General features: G+C 36.3%; 1 protein-coding gene across 1 annotated transcript in view; it reads left to right on the forward strand.

The window, feature by feature from the left end:
- The window catches only part of LOC129739250 (biorientation of chromosomes in cell division protein 1-like 1), a 60,986-nt gene that overhangs the window by 24,770 nt on the left and 16,225 nt on the right, over nt 1–19,991 (forward strand). The gene's annotated exons all lie outside the window — the stretch shown is intronic.

A 19,991-nucleotide genomic window follows, 5' to 3' on the forward strand; every position in this document is an offset into this window, starting at 1 on the left:
TAAAAAAATCTGACAAAATTAATAAAAATTGACTAAATAATTACAAAAAATTAACAATAATGCTAAAACTCGGAATAAAAACTTTGACAAATATTTGACAACATTATGGAAAATATGAAATATGAATTAAAAATATGACAAATATAATAACTAATCAAAAATTACAAATATGACAATTTTTTTCTATAAAATAATATAAATCTGTGAATACTATAACAAAAATCTTATAAATGTGATAAAAATATAAGCAGCCATGAAAAAAATATGATAAAAATGTAACAAAACTATGATATAAAAACAAAATTGTAATTATAATTGTAATTGTTGATTTATTTACACTCATAAAAATACTATTATGTATGCCATAAGATTCTCTTATGAAGTGGCGCCATAAGAAAAATTAATGAAATTCATAAGATTGTCTTATGACGCGAATGAATTCTGAAGATGAACGCCTACTTCAATGAGAGGTTGTTGCTTTTCATGAGAGATTCTTATGAAAACAGTAAATCACTTTCTAATAAGAAAAATTCTCGATATTTCATGCTGAAAACATTCACTTTATTGTTTGCCAAATTTGTTTTAAATTAAATCCTTCATGGTCACCATCAGCAGCGCATCAACAGACGGCTCCATCAAAGTTTTTTTTGCCGCATCTTAATCTTCGGCCTTTCGTTTTTTGCCGATCGGCTTGCTGGAAAATAAACAAATAATGTATTTTAGTTTACTCATATATTCAACGTTCACACCAAAAACATCAAATCGAACTTACCATTCCGGAGATAACAATAACATTTAACATTGAAGGAAAACTATAATAACTATGATTTGGCGATTGCTTCGTACTGTTAGATGATGAAAAAAAACTGATGCTATGAATGAATGTGTTCATCATTTTTTCACAATGCCGTTTCTTCTATTTTTCATAAGAATATCGTATGAAAATTGAAAGAATTTCATAAGACTCTTATGAAAAATTAGTTTGGACGCAAAAAAGTGGTTCATAAGATGTATCTTATGAAATTTATAATAAGATTTCCTCTGAGTGTACACACGAAAACCTTTTAGCACAGGCCTTTTTATAAGGTCAAGGAAATTTTAAGTACATTCGAAACAAAGTATTACATTTCTGAACAACTGTTAAAAAAAATAAACTGAACAAAGATTTAACATTTCAAACAAGATATAGTGAAATTTAATTAGAAATTATGTTTTAGTTTAATTAGAAATATGTTGACTGTTGTGGTACGATGAAGCAGCGGGTCCGTTCGTGTCGTCCTCGTTGCAGATGTTGTTGAATGTACTCTGGTAGAGCTTGGTGGTAGGCCTGATGCATGAAAGATGCTATCCGAAGATCATAGTTTACACCTAGTTCATGTCCGAGAATTGCCTTGCGCACAGGTAGTGTAGTTTCGAGACGGTTCAGATGAAAAACAAACCGAAAAGCAGATTTGAATGCTCTAAATATACGCTCTCTGAGTCCAATAGACATGCCAGGATAGTAAACGATGTCGCAATATGTCAAGATGGGAACTACGACAGCTTATACCAGTTTCAAATTAGTGGGTTGAGAAAGTACTGAGGAGAAACGCCGGAACGTTCTGAGAGTACCAAACACTTTTGAAACAACATCGTTTACATGTCGTGTCCAATTTAGGTTGCAGTCCATCATAAGGCCGAGGTTTTTCACAGTTGATGATAAGGGGATGTCTTCGTTTCTGAATTTAATTGCACTGTTCGGCGTAATTGTGCCGGACTTGCAGAAAATGATGGCTTGTGTTTTCTTAGGGTTCGGTACTAGAAAATTTTGATCAGACCACTGGACAATAGCTTCGAGGTCCAGGTTAACTTGCGCTATTATGTGATCGACGAGTTCTGCGGGCCCAGAGAGGTAGATTTGTAGGTCATCAGCGTAGAGATGATATTCACATTTCAGATGCCTCGGCAGACTGTTGATATACAGCGAGAACAGTAACGCACTGAGACATGATCCTTGTGGTGTTCCGTCGGATAGCAGCATTTCAGTTGACAGGCTATCTCCAGTTTTGACAAGTTGAGAACGGTTTTGAAGAAAGGAGCTGATCATGTTTGTTGTTGGAAGCACTTTGGGCAGTGGAAAGGAGAGACTTGATCTGCTTACTGGTAGAAACTGGAATACCTTTATTTTAAACTTTTCGTTCTATTTATACTAGTCTGTTCCCTAGAGATTCATAGGGAACCATAGTTACAATAATTTGTTTGCACCAACATGCGTGTGTTGTTATTCATCTCATCGATTACTTCGATGAGACGAATCTCAACACTCCTCCTCAACACACGCTGTTAACAGTTATCCAACTGCAATCTCTCCGGTGGCTCCTCCTGAAGTGGCTACTCCTCCTCGACACACACCGAACGTTATCGCCTTCAGCACGACTAGGTTTCGCTCGACGACCTTCCACCGGTTTCGCCCGACGACCATTTTCTGGCTCACTCGACGACAACCTGCCTTCGGTTCGCTCGACGACAACCTCCCGTCGGCTTGACGCTCCTCCTGAGACCTGACGCCTCCCAGTGGCTCCAGCCCAACGACCTCCACTTGGCGTTCCGGTCCGACGCCCTTCCATGGCACCGGCTTGTCGACCTCCCGTGCTTCTCGGCTCGTAAGTCCTCCAGAGGTTCCAGATCCGACGATCACCACCTGGCTTCCAACTTGACGACCTTCCACGGTTCGGGCCCGCCAACCTTCCATGGCTTCCGGCACGACGACCCACAAGTAATTGCGGTCCGCTTCCAATGGCTCCTGCCAAACGACCTTCCAAAGCACCTGTCCGACGACCTCCCTCCCGTGTCTCTTGGCTTGTCGACCTCCAGCTGGCTTCCCGGTCCGGCGACCTACCAGGCTCCTGGTCCGACAACCTCACACGGTTCTGGCTCGACGATGTTCCTTTGGATTCCCGGCGCTGGCTCGTCCTACCATTGGCTTCTTGGCTGGTTCTACTTCCACTGATGATTCCACTCCTCCTTTCCACTAGTGCTGGGCCCATAACCTGTTGTTGGAAGCACTTTGGGCAGTGGAAAGGAGAGACTTGATCTGCTTACTGGTAGAAACTGGAATACCTTTATTTTAAACTTTTCGTTCTATTTATACTAGTCTGTTCCCTAGAGATTCATAGGGAACCATAGTTACAATAATTTGTTTGCACCAACATGCGTGTGTTGTTATTCATCTCATCGATTACTTCGATGACACGAATCTCAACAATGTTACACACTTCGCGTGAAAATAGGAATTCGTTTCGTAGCTTCTTCTCCAGTAGATGATGTCGAACACAGTTGAAAGCGAGCGAAAAATCGACAAGAACCATGACTGTGCAGTGACCCTTGTCAAAACTGCTGTAGATGTCATGCGTGACTTTAGCCAGAGCGGTAGTAGTGCTGAAGTTTCTCCTGTATCCAGACTGGTGCTTAGCAAGCAGAGTCGGGTTGGCATTCTCAAGATGTTCGAGTTGGGGCAGATGTCTTTGGAATAGGAGTAACCAGAGCTCTTTTCCAAATCGATGGGAACGTATTAGAATCCATGATGGCATTGAAGAGGTTGCAGAGAATAAGCAGTACGTACGGACAGAGTAATTTCAGAAACGATATAGGAATTTGATCAGTCCCGATGGCATTAGATTGTATTTCGTAAATCTTTCTACTTATTTCGTTCACATGCGTATGACGAAATTTGAGAGTTGGTCTTGAATCGGGAGAATTATTTCGACTGGATACCGGAGAAGTCACATAACGATTAGATGGTGATAAAAGTTGGAGATGACCTTCAGCGAAAGCAGCATTCAGCTCATCGACGTTGCAGTCATCGACAGACGAGTTACTCTTGGGATTATTATGAATTCCTTCACGTCTAAGATTACTCCAAGGGACCGAATGTCAAAAAGGTCCTTAATAAAAAAAAAGATTACTCCAGATTGGCTTCGCAGGAAGCTGATGGTCGAAATTCTGGGCTGCGTATTTCTTTTTCGCAGAAAAGACAAGGGATTTCACTCTGTCTCGGTGTCGTACGTATTCTTTCCACTAGTTGTCGTTTCTCGAACGATTATGGTTTCTGATACACAAAGAGTACGCCATGTTTCTGGTTTCGATTGATTGCTTGATTGAAGCATTGATCCATGGAGATCACGCACAGTTGTTTCGCGTTCGGGAGCATGAAGATCGAGGAGCCTTTGCATTTCTGATGTTAAGACTTGCGCCTTGGTGTTAGGGTCAGCAGTGTTGAAGAACGGTTGCAAGTCACAAGCCTGAAAATCGATTTGCCATTGGAGAATATCGACGTTGCGATAATTCCTTATTTTAACAACTCTTGGAGGTGGTCGAGCAACGCGAACGTCGGCGATGAGATAGATGATTTCGTGATCGGAGATAGAGCTGCCCATACGAGTTTTCGATTTTATAATGTGTTCAGGCGCATTTGTGATCATTAGATCTATCGTGTTAGCACTTGTATCAGTGAACCGCGTAGGCTCGGTAGGGAGCACTGAGAGTTGGATAGCTGAATTGATCTGACGGAGAGCACATAGATTGGCGGATGGTTGTTGAGCGCTGATGTTGATGTTAAAATCTCCTTATATTACTAACCGATCATAACTGTACTCCATAAGATCAAGCAGCAGTTTTTCGTAGCTGCGACTAAACAACTGATTCGAACCTGACGGGTTATAGAGCACAGTAACACAAACAGTAAGATCGTTGATTTAGGCAAGGATAGCTAAGTACTCAACTCTGCATACGAGAGGAGTATTTACGTCGAAGGAAGGAAGAGAATTGTTGCAGCTTTGATTCCTTTTCTAAGATAAATCGCAACACCATACGCAGGTTTTTGTGCCACGACCAGGGATACCAGGTGTGGAGCAGTAAAAATCTGGGCAATTTTGAAAAAAAAGTCTGTGTGTGTCTGTGCATAGGAAAGCACGAAGCACACGAAGCAAATGTAGAATTCATCGGAAACACTAAGGTCGAATTCACAGTGAGCGCGAAGCGAAGTGCGAAGCGAATTTCAAATTCGCGCGAAAACCGCTTCTCATTGAAACACGTTGAAAAAGCATCGACCGGCCACAGTGCAAGCGAATTTTCGTGCGAAGACCCGGCTCGATCGCGTGAATTCATTCTGTTCATCCGGACATACACTGAAAATATTCTTTCGAATATTTTTCATCGCAAATGATTATTTATTAAAAAATCTTTTTATAAAGTTTATTTATTTAATTTTCATTGCCGTTTCTGTGTTGGTTATGAAAAATGCACGGTTTTTAACGCGGATTTTTTAACAAACGCGGTTTCAGTCTTTTTTAATTGAAACTAATTCTAACTGGCAATAAACGTTCGGCATAGGTGTATAGGGTGAAGAGATTGAACGGATAGAAGTTGGAATTCGTTGTCCGACGCCATCTTGAAATCCAATATGGCCCCTTCCTCTCAACTTTAAAATGCTGGCAGTGACTGAAAAGCACATGAAACTCTCACAATAAGGGTATTGGATGAAAGTGCTCAATAAGTAGAAGTCGAATTTGGCTGTTCGACGCCATCTTGAAATAAAAGATGGCGGTTTCCGCTCTATTCAAAATGCAGTAAATAACTGAAAATCGCATGAACCATCATCAATATAAGAAATTAGTAAAAGGGATCTAAAAGAAGATGAAAAATAATTGACAAAAATTTAACAAAAATTTTAAGAAAACTGCAAAAAAGCACTGAAAGAAATAAACAAAAATATGACACGTGTTATAAAAATAAAGTAATATTGACAAAAATATAACAAAACTGTGGCAAAAATATGAATAACTATTACTGAAATTTGACAAATGACAAAAATTTGAAAGAACCATGACAAAAGTATGACAAACAAAATAATAACAAATGACAAAATTTTGAATAAAACACGAAACATGTGCTGAAAAAATTATGCCAAAAATATGACAAATATTACAAAATTAGACAAAAATATGAAAAAAATTTCACATAAATGGCAAAACTATGACAAATGTGAAAAAAATATGACAAAATTATAATCGAAATTTGACAATAAAATAACCTGACAGAACTTAGGACAAGGATAACTATTTGACTACTAATTTACAAAAATTACAAAGTAATAAAAAAAAATTTACAATAAAATCACAAAACTGACACATATATAAAACTATAAAAAAATATATTTCAAAGGTGGTAAAAATATGGCAAAAATTTGACATTAAAATGAAAAAATAAGACAAACAGGCTAGAATATGACAAAGTCCTGAAAAAAATATGACCAAAATTTGACAAAATAATGACAAAATTATGAAGAATGAGATAAAAATACAACAAAATACTTTTAAATATATGTAAAAAAAATTACAAACTGATGACAAATACGACAGTAGAATTACAAAAGTTTAACAAAAAATGACAAAAATCCTAAAATATAATGAAGAATGTGTTACAAATATATCGCAAATATGACGAAAAAATGACAAAATATGACAAAGACAAATCTATGGGCTTGTGATATGTGTAGCGCAATTGGCGAGTTCAAATACAAGAGTAATCATCGAACACAGTTGTACCGGGTAAGACTCGTAAGACTTTCAGTATGAAGAGAAGATGGTAAAACGACTATAATCGAACGAAAAAAGACAACTATAAAAAAACTTACAATCAAATGAACAAAAATCTGACAGAACCATGAAAAAAATACGACAAATTACAGATTTATGTTATTTTATAGCAAAATTTTGTCATATTTGTAAATTTTGATTAGTTATTATATTTGTCATATTTATATTTCATTTGTCATATTTTCCATAATGTTGTCAAATATTTGTCAAAATTTTTATTTCGTGATTTGTTATTTTTTGTTTTTGAGTTTAGTTAATTTTAATTAATTTTTTTCAGATTTTTTTTTATATTTTGGTCATGGCTTTACCATTTTAATTTTAATTTATTTTTCAAAAATAACCATTTTTGACCTTTTCCCGGGACTTTTCGGGGAAAGGTTGAAATATGGTTGTTTTTTAACCGCATGGAAGATTACCGTACAAATTCAAAAATGGTTATTTTTCAACCGTAACGGCTGTTTTGTGCGATTTGATTACAATTGTTGAAGGAATTGAAAAAAATAAAAGTTATCAGAATATTAATTTTATTCTTTTTGTACTTAATACTTATAAACTATGCCTCATTATAGTAATTTGATAGCCTTTTTGTATATTATGACCAGTAATGGTAAATTTCGCCCGTCACGCTTGACCCGACTAGTTTTGTTTCATCAGACGACTGGCACTGTTCTCAATTGACGGAGCCTCACTACTCGCATGAGTCGCATGACGGATAAAGCACGACAACAATTAACATTTCTCCATCATCGACTGGCGAAGCTCCTACACATGGTCAAAATTTCTCCTGAGAGTGACTGGCAAATCTCTTCACACTTCGATCGGCTGCTGACGGCAGGTACAACTAATTGAACGACTTGCTGGCAGAGAGCAACAATAGCAATAAAAAACTGAAAACGAGCTTGCTGGCAGGAGCAACAATAATAATAAATGCTTTTCTTTTTCGTCTTCGGCTTGCTGGCAGGAGCAACAATAATAATAAATGCGTTTCTTTTTCGTCATCGGTCGTTTGAATGCGATTGCTTGACTAGGTTATTATTTTAGCTTCAAATGAATGGGGAATGAATGACTGGCAAACGAAGTGACTGGTCGTTAAGGAACAGTCAATTAGTTTGACGGACCAAGAGGCTTCACAGTCACAGCTTCACGCCTCATGACGATGACTTTTGCCAAGCCTGATTATGACTGCCACCTAGCTTTAAGCAAACGCCAACAGCAGCCGAATAACCTCCCAAGTAACCATTAAGCCGTAAAAACTGGCCCTTAGTCTAAATTCTTAATTCTTAATTCTAAATTCTATATTCTGAATTATAAATTCTAAATTTCAAATTCTAAATTCGAAATTCTTAATTCTAAATTCTCAATGCGAAATTCTAAATCAGATAAAGTCTGCTTCATTTAATATTGGAACACAAACAATTGCGTGTAGTTCAGTCATTTATTAACGAATTCATAATTTGTTTTTCATACAAATGTAGCATTTTCTTTACTCTTTCATAAAAAAAAATTAAAAAAATTATTCATTGCGGTTTCGAAGAAATTCTCGTACTTTTCCCGTAATACGGCACATTAGGCGGCGCACACCCTTTTCGTCCACCGTTTTGGCGATTTGATTCCACCAGTTCTTCATTTGAGTCATGTTCCTAACAAGTTTTCCCTTTGCCTTAAGCCTCCGCTTCGTGATTGCCCAGTATTTCTCTATCGTCCGGAACTGGGGGCAGTTTGGGGGGTTGAGGTCCTTCGGTATTACGCTGACCCCGTTCGTTGCGTACCATTCCATAACCGTTTTGCTGTAATGGCAGCTTGCGAGGTCCGGCCAAAACATTACTGGACGGTCGTGGGCACGAATAAACGGCAGAATCCGTTTCTGTAGGCACTCTTTTTTGTAGACTTCTGATGTCATTGTCTTGTCAGTGAGAAAGACTTTGGTTTTCTGTCCACAACTGCATATCCCCTGCCAAATCATGTACTGGCGGGCGAATTTATCCGCAAACACGAACTTAAATTTTACAGGTACATCCCCCCGAGCCGTCGCCAAATAAAATTTTTGACCTGGGATTTGCCCAAAGTCCGCCTTCACGTAGGTCTCATCGTCCATCAGAATACATCCGTCGAACTTGGTCAGCACTTGGTCGTACAGCTTTCGAGCACGGATTCTGGCCACATTGTTCTGCTTCAGCGTCCGATTTGGCTGTTTGCTGGCTCGGAATGACCTTATTCCTTCCCGGAGACGAATTCGTCGCACCGTACTGTAAGCGGCCTGGAACTTTTTGGCCAAATCGCGGTCTGAAAGATTGGGATTCCTCTTGACGGCCTTGATGACTTTCCCACGCAGTTTCCGGTCGACAGTTCCACTCCGACGCTTCGAATGCGGCTTCCGAGCCGTCGTCAATGTTTCCTTGTACTGCTTGATAACACGCCATATGGTATTTCTGGGCATTTTAAGCTGTTTAGCTAGCTTCGATGCCGACAACAATGGATTTTCAAGAAAACTGTGCACAATTTGATCTCTCCGTTCGGCTTCCATGGCGGTTGTTTACAAAATGCTATCGTTTGGTGTTATGACATAAATACATGGTGAAAGGTAATGAATTTCCCGACACGTGGGTGAAAAAAGTTTCCAAATCCGTCCACTAGGAGCGCCACAATGAGCAACAGAATTTGTTCCAATATTAAATGAAGCAGACTTTACTATGCCCCATCAGGATTCAAGGAGGTAATCATTGGAAGATAGATCCGATGGCCTCCTTCGGATAGCCAGAGCCTTCATCGCCAAGAATCGCGTGATCAGCCCCTCCTTGTTCATCGTCCTCAGTTTCGAACCGCCGGTGGAATCCACTGATACAAGGGCTGCAGCCAACCAAAGTTGAACTAAACGAAAATCTCGCAGTTTAGTTCATTGCTGTTTATTTTCGTATAAAATGTCACGCTCGAAGGATTGACGTTTACTTTACTAAGCTGTCATCCACAAAGCTTGGAAGCTCTGAAACAGCATTATTTACCGATTTACGGCTTGTTTAGCGACTGTTGGCTGACAGGGCCTGTTGGCACTAAAAAACATGTTATACGGCCAATAAGCACTCAAATGCTGTTATACGTCCTTTAAGCGCCTTATAACAGTGCTTACTGGTTTACTGTGCTGGTAGCAGAAGTAAAATTCCCCCACGAGCGTTACAAACCTGATAAGAAAACGAGCTCTTGCGGGATGGCCAATACCATTATCTCTAGTTTGCTATTCTCAACGGGGTGGGAGTGGAGGAAGCGGGTCTGGCGAATAATCTTTGACTCGCTGGTGATGTTTATTTGTTTAGTCATTTGTTTATTTGTTTATTCAGTCAACGGACCAAATATAGGTCCAAATGACGACTTAAAGTTAAAGTTACATAAAATTTACATCTAATTAGCGATTTCTTGATATTCTTAAAACATTTCTTCGGAAAACATCCCGCGAATCGTCGAAGTCGAAGAGCTCGGAAAAACGGTTGAACGTTTTCATTACACCGATGAATGCACTATTGGCTCCATAGTTGTTCAATCGAATTGGGACATACAGTTGAAGGTCCTGATTTCTCAGTCCATGGGGTTTCACACTAAGAGGAATAGCTTCCAGTAGCGTAGGACAATCGCTACGCGATGTCAGTAGATCGGCGACAAAAGAAGCTCGTGTTGCATTTCTTTGGGCTTGAAGAATATCTATGTCTATAAAACGACATCGATGTTCGTAGCTTGGCATGTGGAACAGGTCTTGCCAGTTAAGGTGTCTGAGGGCATAACGCAAAAAGCGCCTCTGGATAGCCTCGAGCCGCTCATTACCGTTCTGGTAGTGAGGACACCAGACAGCTGAGGCGTATTCGAGGATGGATCGAACTATGCTGCAATACAGGCATTTTGCCCTCCTTCCGGGTGGTGCTCCAGCTCCTTCCGGGCTGTGCGAAAAACCATTCCTTTTGTATTCCATTAGCAGTGGCTGGTAACGATGGACCGGTGAGTGAGTCCTCGTCCTATTGAATGTTGTTGGTTTACCAAACGGAATTGAACCGGTATCATCCAATCGGCACGCTGAAATTTGTTCTTTGTTCAAGATGTTTTGATCGACAGATAATTGGAATAATTCACTAACCTTTCTCCATCTTCTACAAATCCGAAGTTTGCACGATTTCCAGAACCGATTTTTCAGGAAACTGGAAGCTGTTCCGCGGAAAAAAAAATTGCTTGGGTGTCCGGCTGCAGTTTGAGCCGCTTTCAAAATGGCGGTATTAAATTATTCAACCATTTTATGGTTTATACTCGAAAACTACCAAAATGGTTAAAATTCTTTCTAGAAAAATTGTTGAAAAATAACCATATTGGCGATTTTGAAGTTAACATCATAAAATGGTTATTTAAGAACCATAAATGGTTATAAAAAAATGAGCGTGCATCGAATCCGTCTTTATAGTCCTATTTGCCGCTAGTAGTATTAGTGTCATAATTCAGAAAGTGTCACTAATACTCTTCAATTTTGGAAACATTAACCTAAAAAACGACCGTGTTCATCGGCTGGCTGCCCAGTTTTTGCACTGAAATTTGTACCGAGAGTTTTTGAGGTTAATTGTCCCGACTCATCTGTACACGCTCAGCGAGTGTGCGTAAGAAATGTCAAAAACAACTCTATATTCGGTGGTCTCGAGCGAAAGATATCCGATGTAAAAAACGTGTTTCGCGTCAAATAAATTTCTTACACGGATAATTCGAAAGGAGTAAAAATAAGAAAAAATTACCAATTTTCGTATGGTTTGAATTTTTACCATGAAATTCACTGTAACCATAAAAATCACAAGAAAATGATTTTTATATCATGTTTCAGACACATTCGGCAACTATGGAGTACAATGAATAAACGATATATTTCACGGTTACCATTAAAACTATGGCGATTTCAAAATTTAAAGTGGTTGATACAGATTTAGATATTAGGATGAAGTTTATTGTTAAATTTGAAATCATTGTTCGGTTATATTAAAACCACGGTCTTTGCTATTCGGGACATTGTTTGAGATACAATTTTTAATATTTTAACCATTTATAGTCTCTGAATCTGTAAAAATAAGCAGTGATGGTAAATTTCGCCCGTCACGTTGATCCGACTAGTTTTGTTTCATCAAACGACTGGCACTGTTCTCAATTGACGGAGCCTCACTACTCGCATGACGGACAAAGCACGACAACAATCAACATTTCTCCATCATCGACTGGCGGAGCTCCTACACATGGTCAAAATTTCTCCTGAGAGTGACTGGCAAATCTCTTCACACTTCGATCGGCTGCTGACGGCAGGTACAACTAATTGAACGACTTGCTGGCAGAGAGCAACAATAGCAATAAAAAACTGAAAACGAGCTTGCTGGCAGGAGCAACAATAATAATAAATGCGATTCTTTTTCGTCATCGGCCGTTTGAAAGCGATTGCTTGACTAGGTTATTATTTTAGCTTCAAATGACTGGGGAATGAATGACTGGCAAACGAAGTGACTGGTCGTTAAGGAACAGTCAATTGAGTTTGACGGACCAAGAGGCTTCACAGTCACAGCTTCACGCCTCATGACGATGACTTTTGCCAAGCCTGAAAATAAGTAAAAAAAAATTAAAAATTTGTCATCTGCACGTACAGAGTGTGTACAAAAAATGAGTTCAAAAATCTGTACTTTTTTACATAAATCTGTACATGTGGCAACCATGGTTTGAATGAATGTATATATGTATATATGTATATATGTATATATGTATATATATGTATTGTGAATTTAAATGAAAATTTTAGAAACGTCGCTGGTGAACTGGCAACAAAACACAGACTTCCGACCAAGGATGGAAAAATTCATTCTCCAGCATAAACGCTAATGATTCTCACCCAAGCAACCAAAAGTCGCATACTTACTTAAACATGAAACTCCGAAGTTCACATTTGGCTGAACTTAGGTTTTAGGGGACTTTCAGGTACCCATATCGCGTAAAAATTACTCAGAAACTTCTATCGCCTTCTAAAGGGCGAAAAAAGCGATAACGGAACTTCAAAGCGCCTTCAATGCGACTTCTTTCGAGAAGGATCCTCAGGTTCGATAAGTACTTTCTAACGAACCGTCAATGAACCTTCTAGTTACTGCACAGAATCTGTTTGAGACTTTTAAGCGACATGTCAAATATTTCTGTCAAGTATTGCGTTTTGTTTACATTCGAATTATCCACAATGAAATCCAGCATAAAAATAGCAAAGCCGCCGTAGGTACGAACGAATATACAAAAAGTTTTTCGGTGTTTTTCTCATTTTGATCTTAAATTTTCAGACATTTTACCAACCATCGCGGAAACAGGCAGTGGATAAAACCGGTCTCGAATGCAGGAAAACCCGCGGAACATAAACGCCCAGCAGCACCTTCAAACATGGAGAAGTTTGAGGAGGATAGTTATCATCAACACCTTTTCGAACCAGTCCGGCACTTCGATGGAAACCAAAGAGAGCTGCGAATGGTTTGCTGCAAGTATTTCCGCATGTGCAACTTGCCGACCGATTGCCGATTCGAACATCACCTTACAATCTCATGCCGCCCCTCATGGTCACTGGTTTTGAAAAGAAGATGGGTATCTATCCTTGACCCATTTTGTTCATTGAATTTTACGTGAATAAATAAAATAGAACATACAATGTCGTATTTATTTCCTCATTCATGCAAATATCATTCACATCTTCAAACATCCAAATCACACACTAGGCTATCCTCTGATACTAGCAAAGTAAAATTATCAGGTTCAGTTTATAAACGACTAGAAACGATAATGATAACAAAGCCGATTTGGTCAAGAGGCTATAGAGTTTCCCAGCAGCCTAAAGAGCATTGGATCGATTCTCGAAGCGGGTAAGTTCATTTGTAAGTATAAATTTAGTAAACATAAAAGTCAATGAGATAAACATAGATAGACCGACAACCTTGCAGTCTGTCATCTGGTTGTCAGAGCAATCTGTCAATCGGATTTTTTTTCGGCGCGTAGAAGTTCCTTGACATTCTCTTAGAGGCTGAATAGCGTTCTCTACAGCCACCTAAACGAACTTCAAAGTAGCTTTAATAACTTAAATTTTGGGCTGATTAGCATTCTCTAGGACCACCTTCAGAAGCTGATTAAGCTTCAATGGTACCTCTTTATGGAACTTTTGGTTGCTTGGGCAATCTCCGCTTCGTTTACGATGGTAGCATCAGCGATGCGAGCGTGAACAGACGATCGCCGATTGGTCGGATTGGCAATCCGGATGAATGAACTTTGAATACGTTTGGGTGAACGAAACGAAGCCCGAAACATTCGCCGCGTTCAATTGGATCGTTTTTTATTTTCACCACGACGTTCGTTGGATGAATTGATTCGCAAGTGAATGTCGAAACACAATCGCCAAACGATTGTAAGATTGCATTCGCGAATGTTCCCGTAACCGGTAAAGGATTGCGCCATCAGGTGCTTGTTTTTCGGCTTATTTTGTGCGTGTTTTAGCCCCCGCGCTCGCTGATGGTTTGTTTTCTCATGATGTTATTTTAATTTATGTTCGAATGAAAACAGTCAGCATATAGTTAGAAAAAATGGACTTTTGCACTTTGCTTAAATAACTAAATGGACAAAGAGGAGGTTTGTAAATGCCCACTCTTGCTCATGAAGCGAAGGAATTTAGTCTTTGTCTACTGGGACACTTTTTGTAACCAATATTGCCAAATAATAATTAAAATATGTTGAGACCGCAAAGCTATTTAACAATTTGACTAGTTTAAACATCCTGAATAGGAAAAAGGACAATGCTTTATTCCTAAATTAAGCTCAAAAAATGTTGCGAAATTTCAAAGTTCGTAATGAAGTTGTACTTATCCCATAGTTTCATAAATGTTATTGCATACTCAGCAACAGATTCTTCAATCTAAATTTAAAATTAATAATTCTTAATTCTAAATTTTATATTCTAAATAATAAATTCTATATTCTAAATATAAATGAAATATACATAAATTCTAAATTCTAAATTCTAAATTCTAAATTCTAAATTCTGAATTCTAAATTCTAACTTCTTAATTCTAAATTCTAAATTCTAAATTCTTAATTCTAAATTCTAAATTCTAAATTCTAAATTCTAAATTCTAAATTCTAAATTTTAAATTCTAAATTCTTAATTCGACATTCGAAATTCTAAATTCTTAATTCTAAATTCTAAATTCTAAATTCTCAATTCTAAATTCCAATTCTAAATTCTAAATTCTGAATTCTAAATCCTAAATCCTAAATTCTAAATTCTTAATTCCAAATTCACGATTCCAAATCCTTGATTTCAAATGCTCAGTTCTAAGTTCTTGATTCTAAATTTTAAATTCTCAATTCAAAATTTTAGATTCTGAACTCCAATATCTAAATTCTAAATTCTCAACACAAAATTCCAAACATTTAGCACTACATTCTCAAGACTATATTCTTAATTTTTAAATTTGAATTGTGAATTCGAAATTGTAGTCTTTGAATTCTGAATATCTTATTCTACATTGTAATGCAAAATTTCTTATCATAATTTTTCAATTCCTAATTTTTTATGTTAACATTAAATTTGAAAATTAATAACTTCAAAATTTAAAATATTTCAATTTCAAAATTTCAATTTGTCTTAGTAAATAATTTATTTCTTTATTCTTAATTAAAACTCTAAAATCTTAATTCTTGATTCTAAATACAGAAAGAATTTAGAATCGAAGTGAAGATCTATAGGGATGGAATAAGAAAATAGAATAAAGAGTTTTTAGTTATAGATTTTGAGTTAAGAATAAGGATTTAAGATTTAAACTTTTCAAAATCAGAGTTAAGCATAAAGAATTCAGAAATAAAAATTTATTATTATTTATTTAAATGAAGGTTTGAGAATTTAGAATAATGAGTTTAAAATTAAAAACATAGAAAAAGAGTAAGGAATTTAGTATTAATAGAATTCAGAAATAAGAATTTAGAATTAAAAACATAGAATAAAAGTGAAGAATTTAAATTAAAAAGAATTTAGAAATAAGAATTTAGAGTTTAGAATTAAGAACATAGAAAAAGTGTTGAGAATTAAGAATTTGAAATTTAGAATTAAGGATTTGAAATTAAAAATTGGCAATTTCATATTTAGAATTCATAATTTAGAGTAAAGAATTTAGAATTAGGAATTATGAATTTAGAATTTAAAGTTTAGAATTAAGAATTGATAATTTAGACTAAAAATTTAGTAAAGTCTGCTTCATTTAATATTGGAACAAATTCTGTTGCTCATTGTGGCGCTCCTAGTGGACGGATTTGGAAACTTTTTTCACCCACGTGTCGGGAAATTCATTACCTTTCACCATGTATTTATGTCATAACACCAAACGATAGCATTTTGTAAACAACCGCCATGGAAGCCGAACGGAGAGATCAAATTGTGCACAGTTTTCTTGAAAATCCATTGTTGTCGGCATCGAAGCTAGCTAAACAGCTTAAAATGCCCAGAAATACCATATGGCGTGTTATCAAGCAGTACAAGGAAACATTGACGACGGCTCGGAAGCCGCATTCGAAGCGTCGGAGTGGAACTGTCGACCGGAAACTGCGTGGGAAAGTCATCAAGGCCGTCAAGAGGAATCCCAATCTTTCAGACCGCGATTTGGCCAAAAAGTTCCAGGCCGCTTACAGTACGGTGCGACGAATTCGTCTCCGGGAAGGAATAAGGTCATTCCGAGCCAGCAAACAGCCAAATCGGACGCTGAAGCAGAACAATGTGGCCAGAATCCGTGCTCGAAAGCTGTACGACCAAGTGCTGACCAAGTTCGACGGATGTATTCTGATGGACGATGAGACCTACGTGAAGGCGGACTTTGGGCAAATCCCAGGTCAAAAATTTTATTTGGCGACGGCTCGGGGGGATGTACCTGTAAAATTTAAGTTCGTGTTTGCGGATAAATTCGCCCGCCAGTACATGATTTGGCAGGGGATATGCAGTTGTGGACAGAAAACCAAAGTCTTTCTCACTGACAAGACAATGACATCAGAAGTCTACAAAAAAGAGTGCCTACAGAAACGGATTCTGCCGTTTATTCGTGCCCACGACCGTCCAGTAATGTTTTGGCCGGACCTCGCAAGCTGCCATTACAGCAAAACGGTTATGGAATGGTACGCAACGAACGGGGTCAGCGTAATACCGAAGGACCTCAACCCCCCAAACTGCCCCCAGTTCCGGACGATAGAGAAATACTGGGCAATCACGAAGCGGAGGCTTAAGGCAAAGGGAAAACTTGTTAGGAACATGACTCAAATGAAGAACTGGTGGAATCAAATCGCCAAAACGGTGGACGAAAAGGGTGTGCGCCGCCTAATGTGCCGTATTACGGGAAAAGTACGAGAATTTCTTCGAAACCGCAATGAATAATTTTTTTAATTTTTTTTTATGAAAGAGTAAAGAAAATGCTACATTTGTATGAAAAACAAATTATGAATTCGTTAATAAATGACTGAACTACACGCAATTGTTTGTGTTCCAATATTAAATGAAGCAGACTTTATCTGATTTAGAATTTCGCATTGAGAATTTAGAATTAAGAATTTCGAATTTAGAATTTGAAATTTAGAATTTATAATTCAGAATATAGAATTTAGAATTAAGAATTAAGAATTTAGAATTCAGAATTTAGAGATTAGAATTAAGAATTAAGAATTTAGAATTTAGAATTAAGATTAAGAATTAAGAATTTAGTGGACTTAAGGAAGTGCAGGATGGTATAACCAACGTCTCAAGATCGCTTACTATTCTAAGCTGCCTACTCTAAACTTTTATTTCCCTGACCCCTCTACCCACATTTCATTTTCAGCGTCAGCTTCCCACAGCTATTTAAACGCCACAAAAAAAAAAAAAAAAAAAGATTAAGAATTAAGAATTTAGAATTCAGAATTAAGAATTTAGAATTTCGAATTTCGAACTTAGAATTTAGAATTTAGAATTCAGAATTTAGAATTATGAATTAAGAATTAAGAATTTAGAATTCAGAATTTAGAATTTAGAATTTAGAATGTAGAATTGGAATTTAGAATATAGAATTTAGAATTTAGAATTTAGAATTTGGAATTTAGAATTTAGAATTAAGAATTTAGAATTTCGAATTTAGAATTTAAAATTTAGAATTTAGAATTGGAATTTAGAATTTAGAATTAAAAATTTAGAATTTAGAATTTAGAATTTAGAATTTAGAATTTAGAATTTAGAATTTAGAATTCAGGATTTAGAATTCAGAATTTAGAATTTAGAATTTAGAATTTAGAATTTAGAATGTAGAAATTAGAATTAAGAATTTAGAATTGATAATTTAGAATTTCGAATTTCGATCGAATTGAAAATTAAGATAAAGAATTACGAATTAAGAATTTAGAATTAAGAATTTCAAATTTCGAATTTTGAACTTCGAATTTTGAATTAAGAAATAAGAATTAAGAATTTAGAATTATGAATTTAGAATTATGAATTTAGAATTTTGAATTTAGAATTTAGAATTAAGAATTTAGAATTTAGAATTTAGAATTTGGAATTTAGAATTTAGAATTTAGAATTTAGAATTGGAATTTAGTATTTAGAATTTAGAATTTAGAATTTAGAATTGGAGTTTAGAATTTAGAATTCAGAATTTAGAATTTAGAATTTAGAATTTAGAATTTAGAACTTAGAATTTAGAATTTAGAATTTAGAATTTAGAATTTAGAATTTAGAATTTAGAATTTAGAATTTAGAATTTAGAATTTAGAATGTAGAATTTAGAATTTAGAATTTAGAATTTAGAATTTAAAATTTTGAATTTAGAATTTAGAATTTAAAATTTAGAATTTGAAAGTTAGAATTTAGAATTTAGAATTTGAATTTAGAATTTGAAAGTAAGATTAAGAATTAAGAAGTATTAATCTAGATATTGGAATCTAAAATTTGAAATCAAGGAATCAAGAATTGAGATGTTAGAATTTAGAATATAGAATTTATAATTTTAAACTTTGAAATTAGAATTTATATATACCAATATAGAATTTAGAATTAGGAATTCAGAATTCAGAATTAAGAATTGAGAATATAGAATTAAGAATAAAGAGTTTATAATTAAAAACCTAGAATTAAAAATTAAGAATTGAGAACTAAGAAGTAAGAATTCAGAATTCATGAATTAAAATTTCGAATTGAGGTTTAGAAATTTGAATTAAGATTTCAACAAAAAAATTGTTCTAGTGGACAAAGATCAAACCTCCACGCTTCGAGAAAAAGAGTGGAAATTAAACCCTTTCATTTGTCCGTTATTTTATCCACGCAATGTGCAAAAGTTCACTTTTTTACTAACTACATAAATGCTGAATGTTCTTATTCGAATATAAATTGAAATAACATCATGAGAAAACAAACCATCAGCGAGCGCGGGGGCTAAAACACGCACAAAATAAGCCGAAAAACAAGCACCTGATGGCGCAATCCTTTACCGGTTACGGAAACATTCGCGAATGCAATCTTAAATACAATCGTTTGGCGAATGTGTTTCGACATTCACTTGCGAATCAGTTCATCCAACGAACGTCGTAGTGAAAATAAAAAACGATCCAATTGAACGCGGCGAATGTTTCGGGCTTCGTTTCGTTCACCCAAACCCCCATTCGAAGTTCATGCATTCGAGATTGCAATCGTTAGTGTTCATTCTGGTGTATGAACTTTTTCCTTTCCCGATTGCTTCGATTGGCAGTTAGAACTGAATGAGTTCACCACGGATTGCAGATTGAATGTACTTCGATCCGATTTTTTCCATGCCTGCTTCCGACAATCTAGTACTTCACTTTTCCTTGTTGGAAGTCGGAAGTCCGGACTTCCGAAGTAAAATTTAGTGCTGGCGCTATTATATCGTCTCCTGTATTGCTATGCGAGGCCTCTGGCGTGTATTTTGAATGCCTCTGATTAGGAAATTGGTGAGGATTTCAATCACTGGTTATCCGCTAGACCACCTCAGCGCTTTGGATATTTGGTTGAAATATTTTCGAAGACTAAGTTTAATGAAGTAACTTTAACATTAGGTTTTACATAATTACTAGCAGACCCGGTAAACTTCGTTTTACCATGTTAAACTTGGCGTTCATTTTCAATTTTTCCTAGTTTTTTTTTACATTTCCCTTCTTTCCCTTTACTCGAATCGTCCTGCTTAATTCTATCAAAATTAAACCATAGAATTTTAACTCAACGGGTCTTTTAAATCCAATTTTTGTTACTTGTTCCATAAATAACTGTATGTTGATAATATGTATGTTCCATTTGCTGTATTCCATTTAGTGATTTATTCC

This window comes from Uranotaenia lowii, chromosome 1 (genome assembly GCF_029784155.1).
Source record: "Uranotaenia lowii strain MFRU-FL chromosome 1, ASM2978415v1, whole genome shotgun sequence".
Classification (NCBI taxonomy): domain Eukaryota; kingdom Metazoa; phylum Arthropoda; class Insecta; order Diptera; family Culicidae; genus Uranotaenia; species Uranotaenia lowii.